Source organism: Balaenoptera physalus (genome assembly GCF_965194825.1).
Source record: "Balaenoptera physalus genome assembly, chromosome: 3".
NCBI lineage: Eukaryota > Metazoa > Chordata > Mammalia > Artiodactyla > Balaenopteridae > Balaenoptera > Balaenoptera physalus.
The window spans coordinates 15,168,779-15,184,904 of record NC_138890.1 but is presented as its reverse complement, the minus strand read 5'-3'; the positions used below and the strand labels follow the sequence as shown (position 1 = coordinate 15,184,904).

The 16,126-nt window shown below is 45.7% G+C and overlaps 1 long non-coding RNA gene across 1 annotated transcript; it reads left to right on the top strand.

Annotated features, from left to right (window-relative positions):
* Positions 1-367: 367 nt before the first annotated feature.
* LOC309658812 lies at positions 368-13,007 on the top strand. Its single transcript, XR_014262411.1, has 2 exons — positions 368-10,183; positions 10,501-13,007. It is a non-coding gene; the product is annotated as an uncharacterized lncRNA (long non-coding RNA).
* Positions 13,008-16,126: the final 3,119 nt, after the last annotated feature.

Below are 16,126 nucleotides of genomic sequence, written 5' to 3'. Positions count from 1 at the left end.
GAGAAGCCGGATTGTAATGATCTGAGTCTAGAACACAACGTTTGTTTAGTTTTAATATTGTCAAAAGAACACAAGGAGGGGAAAGAATAGAGGAAGTTGGGCATCAGAAAAATCTAGTTAATCGAGGGACTTCCCTGGTGGCACAGTGGTGAAGAATCCGCCTGCCAATGCAGGGAACACGGGTTTGAGCCCTGGTCCTGGAAGATCCCACATGCCACGGAGCAACTAAGCCCGTGTGCTACAACTACTGAGCCTGCGAGCCACAACTACTGAGCCCATGTGCCACAACTACTGAAGCCTGGGCGCCTAGAGCCCATGCTCTGCAACAAGACACCGCAATAAGCCCACGCACTGCAACGAAGAGTAGCCCCTGCTTGCCACAACTAGAGAAGGCCCGCACACAGCAACGAAGACCCAATGCAGCCAAAAATAAATAAATAAAAATAAATAAATTTATAAAAAAAAATTCTCACCCTTAACAACCTTTGGGTAAGCTTCATCTACCAATAAGAGGCTCCCTGGCCAAGGTCTTCACTGCTCTGGCTTGAGAGCTTTGAGGGGAGGAAGGAGGAAGGAAGATGGTAAACAGGCCTCCTTCTGTGGGGGAGTGCCGGCTACCATCACCTAAGAGCAGGAAGGAACCACAAAGTTCTCTGAGCTGGAGCCCTTGCCCTCTCTCACACTTCCCCCACCTTCCAAGGTCTGCTTAGCTCACCTTCAGAGAAAGACAAGGCAAGAGAAGAAATACTAAAAGTTGTCCAGGTCCACAGTCAGGAGGGACACTGGGGCGTGTGTGCTGTAGAAGGAGAGAGAGGAGTTGAAGTGGATGAGGGCCCCTGGCCAGTGAGGATGTGAAGCTAAAGTGACCATGGTCCTGGCAACCTTATCCTGAGAAACCTGCCTTATGGCAGCAAACCCATGAAGAGGGTGTTAATGGAGGGGAAGAGAGAGCTACAGGGGGGATGCAGGGTGCTGGAGCTTCCTGCCAGAGAGTCTTTCCATCCACACCTTGGACCAGGAGGAGCCACACGGGGTACCCAGCTTTGATCAAAGGTACCCAGCCTTTGATCCCTTCCAGGATGAGAGGGTGCATTCCCTGCCCCTGTCCCCCTCCTGGTTTCTGGGGGCAAACCCCAAGCAGCGAATACTTGCACCCCAGGACTTCTGCTCTGGGAACCCATAGCACCTGGGTTTTCACACTCACCAGCACCCTCCCCTTGGAGCCCCAGATGTCTGTGAGTTGAGGACCCCTTTTACACCTGCTTGAAATGCCTCACCTGGGTAGCCTCTACTGCTGGTAAAATGACTCTTCTATACATCTGATCTTTGAAGTTCTGGAAATTCACTAACCACAGAGGTAAACTGTAATCTACCGAGAGTTTAGCAAAGAGTTTTGCTTAGAAGATGTTAAAAAAAGACAAGGAAATGAAGGAAGGCTGATTAGCTGAGATGACACACATTTGAGGGTGCAGGGTGCACAGCAGGTGTTCCATCATGTTTGGAGCTGTTTTTTGTTTTGTTTTGTCATTTGTTTTTAATTGGGGTATAGTTGCTTTACAATGTTGTGTTAGTTTCTGTTGTACAACAAAGTGAATCAGCTATATGTATACATATATCCCCTCCCTGTTGGACCTCCCTCCCACCCCCCCCTTACAAGTCCCAGGACAAGATCTGAGTTAAGGCTGCTCTATGCCACCTGCCTCCAGCAACAGGATGGGAAATGGAGGAGGGTCTGGGACTCATGTCGGAGGAGGCAGGTTGAGAGAGGCAGCATGGAGCCCAGCTGGGTTAGCAAAATGCACCATGTTTCTGTTCTTCCAGTCAAGGAGGCATTCTGTAAACAGAAACATCTAGTCCCTAAGTGAGACAAGGGGGTGCGTTTGCACCTCCGGGGCAGGTCCTGGAAGCACCTCTCAGCTTGCTCTCCAATCCACTGAGTTCTGGTCACCCAGAGCCACAGCCTCATTTTGAAAGGAGACACAAGAGAAAGACAGTCCCTCACAACCTCTCTTGTACACTCACACTGGCACTCAGGTAAACTCAGGTGAGTGCCTGTACACTCGCGGGGGAAGGAGATGCCCCCAGAAAGCTCCTGTGTCCTGCTACATCCATTGACAATAATGACGTCACTTTACCTGTGAACGGTGTTTCGCACCTTACTGAACACTTTCAAAATTTCATGTGGTCCTTGTACCAGTGTGGAGGTGCATGCAGTTTACCCCCGTTTTCCAAATGAAGAGCTAGAGACGTAGACAGGTGCTGCTAGATGTGGAATCAAGACTCATGTGCCATGTGCTCTGGCTCAACGTTAATTTCAAAATTAATTAATTTTCAGCCCTTCCTGTAGGAGGACAGCCTCTGTCCAGGAGATGGTAAAGCCCCAGGGTGGGCAATGGGATGTTCTCAGCCTAGTATCCCCAGAAGACAGGCACGGGGGTAGTGCTTCCGCCTTTGCTGAATGAGGTGTTGATATTGTGGATGCATAGTCTCTAATCACGGGAGAAGCAGTGGGCAGCACAGCTTGGCCATCAGCTCTACTGGGCACCGCTTCAACACTGATGGTCCCAAACCCTGCTGTTATACCTGGTGGGACCTTGGACATGGTGAGCTGCTGGGATGAGAGGCTGGAGGGACGGGTACCTGTCTGACCCACGGGCTTGCACTGGTCCTTTAGGAACCTCTTCAGGAGGTAGACACACTCATGCCCCAGACCAGACTTCCTTTGCTTTTCAATGGCCACGTTGCCTCCCAGTTGCACTTGGTGTTGAGGGTGACATGATGGCAGCCATCAGTCTCTAAGTGATGTAGTCCTCCACATCAGAGCAAACTGACAAAACCCTTGGACGCTGCCATCAGCCGGGACCTTGAATCTGGCCATGAGCTGGAGAACGTGAACCCTGGAAGGCCCCAGCCTCATCAAGGGTGCTCTAGGGTGGGAGGTGGGGGGGGGGTGAGAACCCAGGGGTCACGCAGGCTGCCTCACACACTGGTTTTCTGCTCAAAGCCTGAGGACCCTTTCAGGTACGAACGAACTTATTCACAACTCAGAAGTAGAGGCCCGATGTAGAAAACAAACTTATGGTTACCAGGGGATAAGGGGTGGGGGAGGGATAAATTGGGAGATTGGGACTGACAGATATACACTACTATATATAAAATAGATAACTAATAAAACCCTGCTGTATAGCACAGGGAATTCCACTCAATACTCTGTAATGGCCTATATGGGAAAAGAATCTGAAAAAAAAAAAAAAAGAGTGGATATATGTATATGTATAACTGATTCACTTTGCTGTACACCTGAAACTAACACAACATTGTAAATCAACTATACTCCAATAGATATTAAAAAAACAAAAATAATGATGCATATTCAAACACATTGTCACTATTAAAATTTTATTATTGAGAATATTTACTATTTGAAAAGGTTTTATGTATATTTAACATGCAAAATAAATTAAAAAATGTCTGAGGACCCTTTCAAAACGCGCAGTTGGTATTTGTGCTTTTCGGTGACATTGAACGTGGATGACTGGAAGTCCTCTGAGTCTGTTTTATGATCCTCCCCTCTACACAGGGCTTTTAGGTGAATTGCCCATTTTTCAGGGTTGCTTCCCCCACCCCAACCTTGACAGCCTATCCCTCCCCAGGGTACTGGCACTGGCCAGCCAAGCAGGGGCTGCATTGCTGCCCCCTGACCTGCTGGGTGAGGTGAGAGGCCCTGGACCTCAGGCCTGGGGTCTCTGCAGCAGGAAGCTGTGCTGCCTCCTGAATCACTCACCTTGGCTGTCACTGAAGTCGCCCATCATGGCATGCAGGTAGTCCTGGAACAAGCACTGCCAGCCCAGCACCCAGGTCACTTCTACTCCCAGGAGGCTCCCTCCTGTCTCGGACCCCTGGCATCAAGGACTCCACGTTCCGATGCTCACTGTCAGACTAGGTGACCATCTGGTCCTCCAGGCACATGAAGGCAATGTACCCAGGTATGTTGGGCTGAGCCTCTGATTCCACATGTGCAAGAACAGCAGAGAGTGGAACACTGGGAAGGGCAGAGGGTCCCATCTCTAGGTCACAAGTGACCTGAGTTGTTCTGACATCACTGGTTCAAGCCCTTTGCATGATCCCCACTTTAGAGATGAGGACACAGGCACAGAGAGGTTAGGCCGCTGCTCATGATCACAGAGCTGGGAAGCAGTAGTGCTGGGTTAGAAGCCAGGCCATGAGGTTTCAGAGCACACAGAGGATCCCTGCAAGTCTGGAGGGAAACCGCAGTGATTTTGCCACCACACTCCCACCCCTCAAGGACTCAGAAGCCCTGGGGTCCAGCCCTGGGTTGGTCCTTGCTAACTGTGTAACTTGGACAACAGTCTCTGAAATACTAAATCTCTTTTCTTTTTGAGGCAGGTGAGTGGGCAGTGACTTGGGTGAAGGGCTGGCTGGGGACTGGGAGAGGTGGGTATACACAGAGCTGCACAATGGGAGTTGTGTCACTAGCGGTAGAGCTGGGCTCTGGGGCTTCCCCAGGAACTAGGAGTCCTGGGGAATCACACGGGACTCCATATCCCTCTACATCTTGCTGCACCTAAAATCAGGTTAGAAGGAAAGGAGACAGGGATGGGAACAAAAGCCACACTGGGAGGGTTTGGACAAGGGGAAGCAGAGGACAGGGGCCTATCCAGGTCCCTCCCTCTAGAGATGGCCCCTTCTCGGAGGCCACCATCCAGTCTTGAACTGATTTCAGCTGCTCAATCCTCCACCTCCCAGTGTGGGCAGTGGTGTCAACCCTCAGGAGGTGATGAAATAGAGGTAGCCCGGGAAACCTAACTGAGGTGAGTTATACTTGGGACGAGAAGGAGGGTCAGGGAATAGCCAGGTTCCTTTAGAAATGCATTCTAAGGACAGATCTGTTGCAGGAAGGGGGACCCCCTTCCAGGGCCCAAGAGTGGGCTCTTGTCTAACACTCGGAAATGAATTGCCTGAGGAGACACACGTACTGACAAAGCAAAAGACTTTATTGGGAAGTGGCACCTGGGTTGAGAGCAGCAGGGTAAGGGAACCCAGGAGAACTGCTCTGCCACGTGGCTCACAGTCTTGGGTTGTATGGTAATGGGGTTAGTTTTTGGATTGTCTCTGGACAATCATCTTGCTTGGCCTATATTTGGTTTGACTCAGGGTCGTTCCTGGTGGCACACATCTCTCAGCCAAGATGGATTCCAGTGAGGAGGATTCTGGGAGGTTGGTAGGACACAGGGACTGGTGTCTCCTCCCTCCTTTTGGATCCTCCCAGATTCTTCTGGTTAGTTTTCAGTGGTAGCACGGCATTCATTATTGGGACCTCTTGTTGTGAGACAACTCATGCAAGTGGTTATCACTGTGCCTGGCCAAGGAGGGAGGTTTCAGTCAACGGTTCTGTAACAGATCCATCAACACTGGGAAAGAGTCTTTTCCCCACAGAGGGTGTCCTGGAGACCTAGGAACAGGTGTTGACAGAGTGGTGGGATTTTGGAGAGAGCCCCGGAGACTAGCTGCTGGCCAGAGGAGCCTGGAGCCCAGGATGGAGTAAGGGAGGCACTTCTCTGGTTTACAAAAGACCTCTTTTCTCCACTGGGCCTTCCTGGATCCTCTGTCATGTCTTCCAGGTGGTGGTGTAAATGAGGCAAAAGCAGGAAAAGCATCACCCTCCTTGCTTGTGTTGTTAAGAGGTTGCTTCTAGCTGGTCTCTGCTTTGAGCTGTAGATGCAACAGGGGTAGCAGCTGGTGTAGGGAATGCAGCAAGTGTGTAAGCAAGTGCTTTCTAAGAGTTAGAGCAGGCAGATTGCTAGATATGAGCAGAGAAAAAGGGGGTCATGGGCCAGGTGGCAGGAAACCATACATCTTGTGGTGACAGGAGTCCTAGAGGCAGACAAAGAAAGGTGGCAAAAGGTGGGAATCTCTGGGGGTCAGAATGTAACCTTTTGCTCATTATGCCCTCATTACAGTAAAATTAGCCTTGCAGATAAGAAGTTCCCTTCATGCACTGAAGCCATGACACTTCTGATCAAGACCAAATAAGGGGCTTCCCTGGTGGTGCAGTCGTTGAGAATCCGCCTGCCAATGCAGGGGACACAGGTTCGAGCCCTCGTCCAGGATGATCCCACATGCCGCGGAGCAACTAAGCCCGTGCACCACAACTACTGAAGCCCGCGGGCCTAGAGCCCGTGCTCCGCAACAAGAGAATCCACCACAATGAGAAGCCCGTGTACCGTAACGAAGAGTAGCCCCCGCTCGCCACAACCAGAGAAAGCCCACGTGCAGCAACAAAGACCAAACACAGCCAAAAAAAAAAAAAAAAAAAAAAAAAAAAAAGACCAAATAAGAACTAAAATCCCTCCTCCACTTGGGAAGGTGGAGCTGGGATGAAAATCAGGAAGTATCAACACAATAAACCCCCTCCCCTCCTCAATGAATATTCTGCCCAAACATTTTTACACACCATAGAACCAGTTTGCCAAAGGAATTCAGGGCAGCTACTCACATGAGCCTGCCCGCTCTCCCTTCTGAGAGTGTACGATTCTTACCGAATTAAAGGGAAATGTAAATTGATGCAGCCACTATGGAAAAGAGTATGGAAGTTCCTCAAAATATTAAAAATAGAACTAAAATACGATCCAGCAATTCTACTTTTGGGTATTTTTCCAAAGAAAATAAAAACACTAATTTGAAAAGATATATGCACCCCAAAATTCATTGCTGCATTATTTACAATAGCCAAAATATGGAAGCAGTCTAAGTCTCCATTGATAGGTGAATGGATAAAGAAAATGTGGCATATATATATATATATATATATATATATATATATATATATATATACACAAACACACACAATGGAATATTAGCCATAAGAAATAATGAAATCTTACCATCTGTGACAATGTGGGTGGACCTAGAGGATATTGTCCTAAGTGAAAGTCAGATAGAGAAACACAAACACCATATGATTTTACTTATATGTGGAATCTAGAAAACAAAATGAATGAAGAAACATGACAAAACAGAAAGAGACTCATAGATACTACAGAGAATAGACTCATGGCTGCCAGAAGGAGGGGGTAGGGGAATGAATGAAATAGGTGAGTGAGACTAAGATACAAACTTTGGCTGATAAAATAAAGAAGTCACAGGGATGTAATGTAAAGCATAGGGAATATAGTCAATAATGTTGTAATAACTTTGTATGGTGATAGAAGTTACCTAGACTTATCATGATGATTATTGTATAATGCATAAAAATACTGAATCATTTTGTTGTACACCTGAAAGTAATATACTATTGTCAGTCAATTATACCTCAGTTTTTTTAGAAGATGGTAAGTTTGTTGTTACACATATTTTACCACAATAAATAAAATTTGTATGGAGACAAAAACGACCCCAAATAGCCAAAGCAATCTTGAGAAAGAAAAACAGAGCTGGAGGAATCAGATTCCATGACTTCAGAGTATACTACAAAGCTACCATAATCAAAACAGTATGGTACTGACACAAAAACAGAAATATTGATCAAAGGAACTGGATAAAAGACCCAGAAATAAACCCATGCACCTATGGTCAATTAATCTACAACAAAGGAGGCAAGATTATACAATGGAGAAAAGACAGTGTCTTCAATAAATGATGCTGGGAAAACTGGACAGCTACATGTAAAAAAAATGAAACTAGAACATTCTTTAACACCATAAAAAATAAACACAAAATGGATTAAAGACCTAAATGTAAGACCGGATACTACAAAACTCTTAGAGGAAAACATAGGGAGAAAACTCCCTGAGATAAATTGCAGCAATATCTTTTTAAATCTGTCTCCCAGGGTAATGGAAAAAAAAATAAACATATGGGACCTAATTAAACTCAAAAGCTTTTGCACAGCAAAGGAAACCACAAAGAAAGTGAAAAGACAACCTACAGAATGGGAGAAACTATTTGCGAACAATGTGGCCCACAGAGGATTAGTCTCGAAAATTTACAAACAGCTCATGTGGCTCAATATCCAAAAACCAGAAAATCCAATCAGAAAATGGGCAGAAGATCTAAATAGACACTTCTCCAAAGCAGACATACAGATGACCAAGTGGCACATGAAAAGATGCTCAACATCACTAATTATTAGAGAAATGCAAATCAAGACTACAATGAGGTATCACCTCACACCAGTCAGAATGACCATCATCAAAAAATCTACAAACAGTAAATGCTGGAGAGGGGACTTCCCTGGTGGCACAGTGGTTAAGAATCCACCTGCCAATGCAGAGGACAAGGGTTCGAGCCCTGGTCCAGGAAGATCCCACATGCCATGGAGCAACAAAGCCCATGTGCCACAACTACTGATCCTGTGCTCTAGAGCCTGCGAGCCACAACTACTGAGCCCACGTGCCACAACTACTGAAACCTGCATGCCTAGAGCCAATGCTCTGCAACAAGAGAAGCCACCACAATGAGAAGCCTGAGCAGCCCAACAAAGAGTAGCCCCCACTTGCTGCAAATAGAGAGAAAGCCCGCATGCAGCAACAAAGGCACAACACAGCCAAAAACAAACAAACAAACAAACAAATAAATAAGTGCATGCTGGAGAGGGTTTGGAGAAAAGGAAACCCTCCTACACTGTTGATGGGAATGTAAATTGGTGCAGTCACTATAGAGAACAGTATGGAGGTTCCTTAAAAAATGAAAAATAGAGCTATCATATGATCCAGCAACCCCACTCCTGGGCATATATCCAGAGAAAAACATGGTTCGAAAAGATACATGCACCCCAGTGTTCGTTGTAGTGCTGTTTACGATGGCCAAGACATGGAAACAATCTAAATGTCCACTGACAGAGGAATGGATAAAGAAGACGTGGCATATGTATACAATGGAATATTACTCAGCCATAAAAAAGAATGAAATAATGTCATTTGCAGCAATATGGATGCACCTGCAGATTATCATACTAAGTGAAGTAAGTCAGACAAATATTATATGATATCGCTTATATGTAGAATCTAAAAAAAATGATACAAATGAACTTATTTAGAAAACAGAAACAGACTCACAGACTTAAAGATCGAACTTACCGGGGGGGAAGGGTGTGGGGGATGGATAGATTGGTATTTGGGATAGATTTGGGATTGACATGTACACACTGCTACATTAAAAAAAATGACAAATAAAAAACCCTGTATGTGAATATACAATTATCTCAAAATATAAGGCTGGCCAAAAAGTTCATTCGCATTTTTCCGTAAGATGTTACCAATAAAAAAGTCTTATGAAAAGAATAGGTGATATTATTTTTAAAAACATCTCTAAAACAAAAACCTAGGAAGAAAATTGTTAGCTTTGATGACAGCAAAAAGGAAGATACCTCTTCAAAGGTGGTCACCACATACACCACAGAAGAGAACCAATGAAAAAATACATTTACAGCAGCTGTCAATGGCCAGAATATACCAGCAACTTCTACAACCTGAGAAGAAATGGACAGGAATCACTATGGAAAAATAAAATTGTGAAGAGGCAATTTATAGAAATTGAAAAAAGAACGGCCAACAGATAGGTGAAAGGTTGCTCAAAATCAAGTGTCATGAGTAAAATTGGAAATGAAGACAAAAGAGGGACACCCCTCCATGCCTATCAAATATGAGAAATGAGAGGAGGGTCACTTGTGGGGGGAGATGGAGGGAAGCAAGATCTTTGTTCTGCTGGCCCCAGGGCAGGTAGCGCAGTCTTTCTGGAGAGCAGTCAGGCAAAGTCGTCAGTGCCAGAATTTCTCACACAGGCATAGGCGGGAACATGGCCCAAATGTGCATTGCAGCAGAGTTGGTAGCAGAGATTGGGAGCCAGCCTGGGTGATGGGAAAGGGATGTGATATGAGTAGGATGCAGCAAGGACTCGCTGTGGATTATCATGTAGTTGTCTGTCCACACGGCAAGGTGGACACAATGCTGTGAGGAAGAAGTAAGAAAGAATCTGTTCCAGAGGATAGCACTAGTTGTGTAAATTTAAAATAAAAATACAGCACAGAATTTTTAAAGATGAAATTGAATTCAACAATTTTTATCAAAGGAAACAATTGCCATTGTGTGGGAGAGGAGAAGAATGAGGGCATGGGGCAGGAACGGGACCTGATTCACTAATGAGCTAATATTAAAAACAACAGGTGTGGGCTTCCCTGGTGGCGCAGTGGTTGAGAATCTGCCTGCTAACGCAGGGGACACGAGTTCGAGCCCTGGTCTGGGGAGATCCCACATGCCGCGGAGCAACTGGGCCCGTGAGCCAAAATTACTGAGCCTGCGCGTCTGGAGCCTGTGCTCCGCAACAAGAGAGGCCGCGATAGTGAGAGGCCCGCGCACCGCGATGAAGAGCGGCCCCCACTTGCCACAACTAGAGAAAGCCCTCACACAGAAACGAAGACCCAACATAGCAATCAATCAATCAATCAATCAATCTTTAAAAAAAAAAAACAAAAAAAAACAGGCGTGCTGTGCACAAAACAAAGACAGTGCTTTGCCATGATCTGGACAGCAGGGCCAATTTAATCTGGACAGCAGGCCTAAAAAAGTTGATTGATTTTGTTACCAGAGTCGCCACAGACCCTTGCTAAAAACCCACCAACACCTCTGTTGAACAAGAACTAACATATATCTTTAAGTCATAAGGTCAGAACGCAGAGAAAGGAAGCCATAGCAAGAGAAAGACAAAAACCAGATAGAACCAGCTGAAACCAAGATGGTGCCAAATCTGACCTCCAACAGACCTTGAGTCTCATTATACGCTGATTTTACTGCATTAGCCACTAAATGACACACCTACAGGCGGCCATGAACGGAAGTCACAGACCAAAAAAGGACAGAAAAGGAGTGGCATCCCAGTTCCAGGAAAGTCCTGCCTCTTTCCCAGAAAACTAATGCCTATGCCTTCCCATCGTTAGTCTCACCCCTCATTGTTCTCACCCCTTAAGAGCAAATCCTCTTTGCCACTAAGGTGAGAAGTCGATTTGTGAACTAAGTTCCCAATTCTCCATTCTCTGGCCATTGAATAAAGCTTGCGCCACTCCAGTCTAAGCTTTGGTTTCATTTTTGGCTGTGCAAACTCACATGGAAAAAGTACGTTCTCCACTGAGAGACAGGGGGCCTTGGCCAGTCTATGGCCTGAGTGGGGGGTCCATATGTCCTAATTTGGTAACGGTTTTAAAAGAAAGAAAAAAAATAAGCTTAAAAGTTAAGGAGGGAGAGGATTATCTGGGGCTGTGAAGCCCAGTGGTGGCCGCATCCAAACCCTTGCTATGAGCTGGGAGGACTTCTGTGTGAGGTGGCCAGTGGGATTGTCAACTGCCATGCCAACCAGACATGAAACCAAGAGCCTGGGCACATGGGCTTTCCTTCAGCATTCTCAGAGGGGACATTCCTGCTGACCACCCCTCTGTTACCCCAGGCCCCTTCCAAGGCAAGGGTGGGTTTGGGCTATAAAACGCTCCTCTGATCTCACATCTGGTGTCCTACATCCTCAGGTCTTCCTCTGCCAGATTTCTCCTTTATCTCTTACTCACAGCTTCCCCCCTGGAACTTCCCCAGGGTTAACACGGGATCTTCTGAAATGTTAGTCCTACACACATGGGGCTAGTGGGTGTTGAGGGAGGAGGCCCTGTGGAGGGAACCAAAGGGTCAGGAATGTGACAAGGAGACAGGAACTCCAGTTCTGGTCCCCACCCAGGCACTAACTGCATGTGGCCTTTGCACCACTGGGGGATCAGTGTCCTTTTTGGAGCAATGAGAACCCCCTGCCAAAGTCTGTGATCTGGCTACCTGGGAGGTTGGGAACGTGGAGAGCTTGGGGCCCACATGACCAAGGGGAAGAGGAAGGGAAGGAGGATCACACAGGAGACCAGCTGTGGCTGGCTTGGTGCCTGTGGCCCAGGACCCAGAAGAAGAGGTTTCGGGCAGGGTCAGCTCTCCTGCCCCCATAATCACCAACTCACCCGGGTCCCCTGAGTGCTGGGAGTTAGCAGGACAGGAGGAGACAGGGGCTGTGAGATGTATCGATTATTTCCCGCCCCACCACCAACCTCTCCATCCCCTCTCCCCGTCCCAGGAAATTTCAGACCGACTGCTCACAGTTTTCCACTGGCTTCTGAAAGAAACACAAAAGGAACCTTTGAACTTCCTCATAATCAGCTCTGTGCTGTGATGACCAGCTGCCCACAGGCCCAATCAGTAAACAATGGTTCAACTTTGACTCTCCACACCTTAGTTTTTAAAGTAAAACTATCAAAAACAGAAAGGAAACACTGCATTTACCCACAATGCTGGAAGGAGGGAGCCACAGATAAGGCTCTTTTAGGGTGCTAGGGCCTTGAAGCTGAAGGGCCCAGAAGCTTTGCAGAGGAGGTGACACTTGCTGAGGTCGAATTTAGGATTGGCAGGAGGATGGTTTGTGGTTCTCAGAGCATGGTCCCATACTTTCAGTATCAGCATGCCCTGAGGATGTGTTAGAAATGCAAATTCTAGACCCCACTGAATCAGAGATGCAGGGATGGGCCCAGCAAACAGTGTTTAGGAGCTCTCGTCCTCTGTGGAATTCACATACAAGCCCAAGTTTGAGACCACCCTTGTAGTGGTGTTACACTTGAGGGGTGTTTCTAATCATCTGTTGATAGAAGACAAAAATGTAGAAGCCCTCACTGAAGGGATATGCTAAAGTGCCAGCACATGTTTGCCTCAGGCTCTGTTTTCTTTGGAAACTGGACTAACACACAACTCCAACATGCCGATGCCAGGCGAAAGTGAAGGAACTGTCTGTGACAGGTGTTTGCCCATGTCTACCTTCAGGGTGGAAAATCCCGTAAACATAGCTGAATTTTTTAAAAGCACTTAGTGTTTATCATATATTTACGCTTCTACTTTGCTTGAAAACTTATTTAAGGCAAAACATGAGATAACATAGATTATAAGTATGTGAACAATAAAAAGGAAACATGGTTACTACAGGTCTGCCCAACGATTTGGTCTGATATGATGTAGGTACCCAATTCACAGGACTTTGGACAGTCTCTCAGCTCTGCCGAAAACTGCATCATGAGGAGCAAGAGTTGGGCTCCTCCAGAGTGGGGTGCTGGCACCCCGACTGTGAATTTGTTCAGTAAGGAAGTCAACAAGCGATTGCTCCAAATCTCTCTGTACCAGCCTCCCCCGGCCGACCTCCAATCCCCTGTAATCCCTTTGTAGAAGGAGGAGAGGCAGGAGGGAGAGGGAAGAGGCAGACCTGGCAGAATCATTCTGCCAAATAGTAAGGGCCTCCCAGCTCTGGAAACAGGCACCCCAGGATGACAAACAGCACAGTGAATAACAACAAAACTGGCTGTGTCTCCTCTCATTCCATAGCCCTGGAATCTGCTTCCAGCCACACCTCTGAAGCTCTTCCCGTAATCTCAGTTCCCATGATGTCCTCCAGGTCTGCAGCTTACCTTCACAAGAAGGCAGGCAGTGTCACCCTCCCTGGCCCTCGGAGAGGTTCCCCCAGCTCTGACTTCCTCGCACTTCTCCTCTCCCAGGCCCTCTTCCTCACCCACATGGAGCTGGCAAAAGGGAGTGGGTTCTTGGTTCCTAGGAGGAAGACAGAGAACCCAGGCTTGAGAATCCAAGAATTGTCCCATCTATTCTGGGCCCCTTGCTCATCCATGTAAATTTTAGAATCAGCATGGCAATCTACAATAAAAATCCAAATCCCATATCCAGAAAAGGTAAATCCATAGAGACAGAATGCAGATTGGTGGCATTATGGGTTGAATTGCATCCCCCAAAAGATATGCTGAAGTTCTAACCTCCAGTGGCCATGAATGTGACTTTATTTGGAGATACGGTCTTTGCAGATGCACTGAATTTGGGTAGGTCATAATCCAACCATGTGTCCCTAAGAAGAAAAGAAGAGACACAAAGGGAAGGCAGCCATGTGAGGAAGGATGTATGCAGACAGGGGAGTGAGGCTGTCACAAATCAAGCAATGCCTGTGGCTAACAGGAGCTCAAAGAGGCAAGAAAATGTCAATGAAAGAATGCTGCCTGCCATATCAATAAACAAAGGATATTGAACCATTAAGCCTTCACACTGCAGCCACCCCCAGTGATGCACCCTGAGGAGACTCAGGATGAGAAAGCACAGGATACTGGCCTCAGGTAGCTGAGGTGCATATCAAAAGAATGATTTCAATGAGCAGACTCTTGCATCTTCTCATACATAGATATGTGCTAAATTCATTAACTTGAGATGTATGGTTTTCTTTAATTAACAGTAATCTCTTGATGTTCCAACTACCTGCTCTTTTTGCAAAAACTCTTATATATCCTGTGTCCTCCCTTACCTCTTCGGAGGAGTCCCTTAGAGATATTTGACAGGCTGCGTCCCAGGCTTAAGTCCTCAGTTTTGTCTGCTGAATAAAACATAACTGTCAATTTTTAGGTTGAGCATCTTTCTTCAGTCAACAAAAGAAGTCTCCCCTAGAGCCTTGGAAGCCTTGCCAACACACTGAATTCAGACTCTTGGCCTTCAGGACCATGAGAGGATCAATTTCTGCTTTTCTTTTTTTATACGCTGACCAGGTTGTGGTACTCTGTTATAGCAGTCATAGGAAACTAATAGTGGTGGTTACCAGCATTATGGGGAGGGGGATATTAGGAGCAACTGCTTGATGGGTACAGGGTTTCCTTTTCAGGTGCTGAAAATGTTTGGAAATTTTTCCAAATTTTCATTGCCAATAAAAATATTTGGAAGTACACAGAGAGTGCACAACATTGTGAATGTACTGAATGCCACTAAAATGGTCATTTAAAATGGCAATTTTTATGCTATGTGAATTTACCTCTATTTTAAAATTTTAAATAATAAATAAATAAGTAAATAAATCCATCCATCCATCCATTCATCCATCTATCCATCCATCCTTCTGGGGTTTAGACTGAGATTGAATTGAATCCATAGGATAATTGAGAAGAACCGACCACTACTATAGTGAAGTTCTGACCTGTGAATAAGTCTTCTTTACATAAGTCTTTTACATGTTTTCTTTTAAAAATTTTTATATTTATTTATTTATATTTTACATAAGTCTTCTTTATATGACAGCTTAATTTCTTGTAGATATATTTTCTATAGTTTCCTTATGCATATATAAGGAAATAATATGGATTCTTATTTTTCTCTGGAAAAGTAGCATAATAGACAGCAATTTTCACTAAACAATCTTTTGTAGAGATCTTTCCATGTCAGTACATAGAGATCATTCTCACTCTTTCATGCTGCATAATATTCTACATATATGGTTGTATCATCACATAACTAACAGATGGAACTCCATCTACGGTGAAGCTGTAATGAATGATGTTGGATGTATACCACTTAGCAAATTCACAGGTATATTTGAGCAGCCAGCTCTGACTCCCCACTCTTCCTTTAACCTGGGGTGTATGGCCCCAACTTAATATAGCCCAGAAACTCAAAACAGCCAGAAACTCAAAACAGAGTCTGTCTCTGGAAGAGTTTTCTCCCAAACAAGCCCCTCATTTTCCAGCTCATGGGAGTGGGGAGAGGGCTCCAGGGTATAGCCCCTTCAGTCTCTGTCTCACCCTAACCCCATTTCCACTGGCCCAGTTCCAGTTCCCCATCAGCACAGGTGACCACATGTACACACACACACACACACACACACACACACACACACACACACTCACACACTCACTGAGATGCAAAAGAAACCATTTTCAAGTGTTGAGCTCTTAGCTATTTCTGTCAACTAAAAAAGAATGTACAATGTAAAAGCTGAGAATTATATTTTATTTAGGGCATTACTGAGGATTTTAGACTGGGATACAGCCTCTCAGATAGCTCTGAGGGACTGTTCTGAAGAGGTGAGGGCGGAGCCAGGATATATAAGAGTTTTTGCAAACAAAAGACCCCCCAAAAACAGGTAGTCTGAACATGAAAAGATTACTGTTAATTAAAGACAGTCTGACATCTCTAGTTAATGAATTTAGTGCTTTTCTCTGAATGGGAAGATGCAAGAATCTGGGCTTATTGAATTATTCCTTTGATATGCACCTTAACCATCTAGG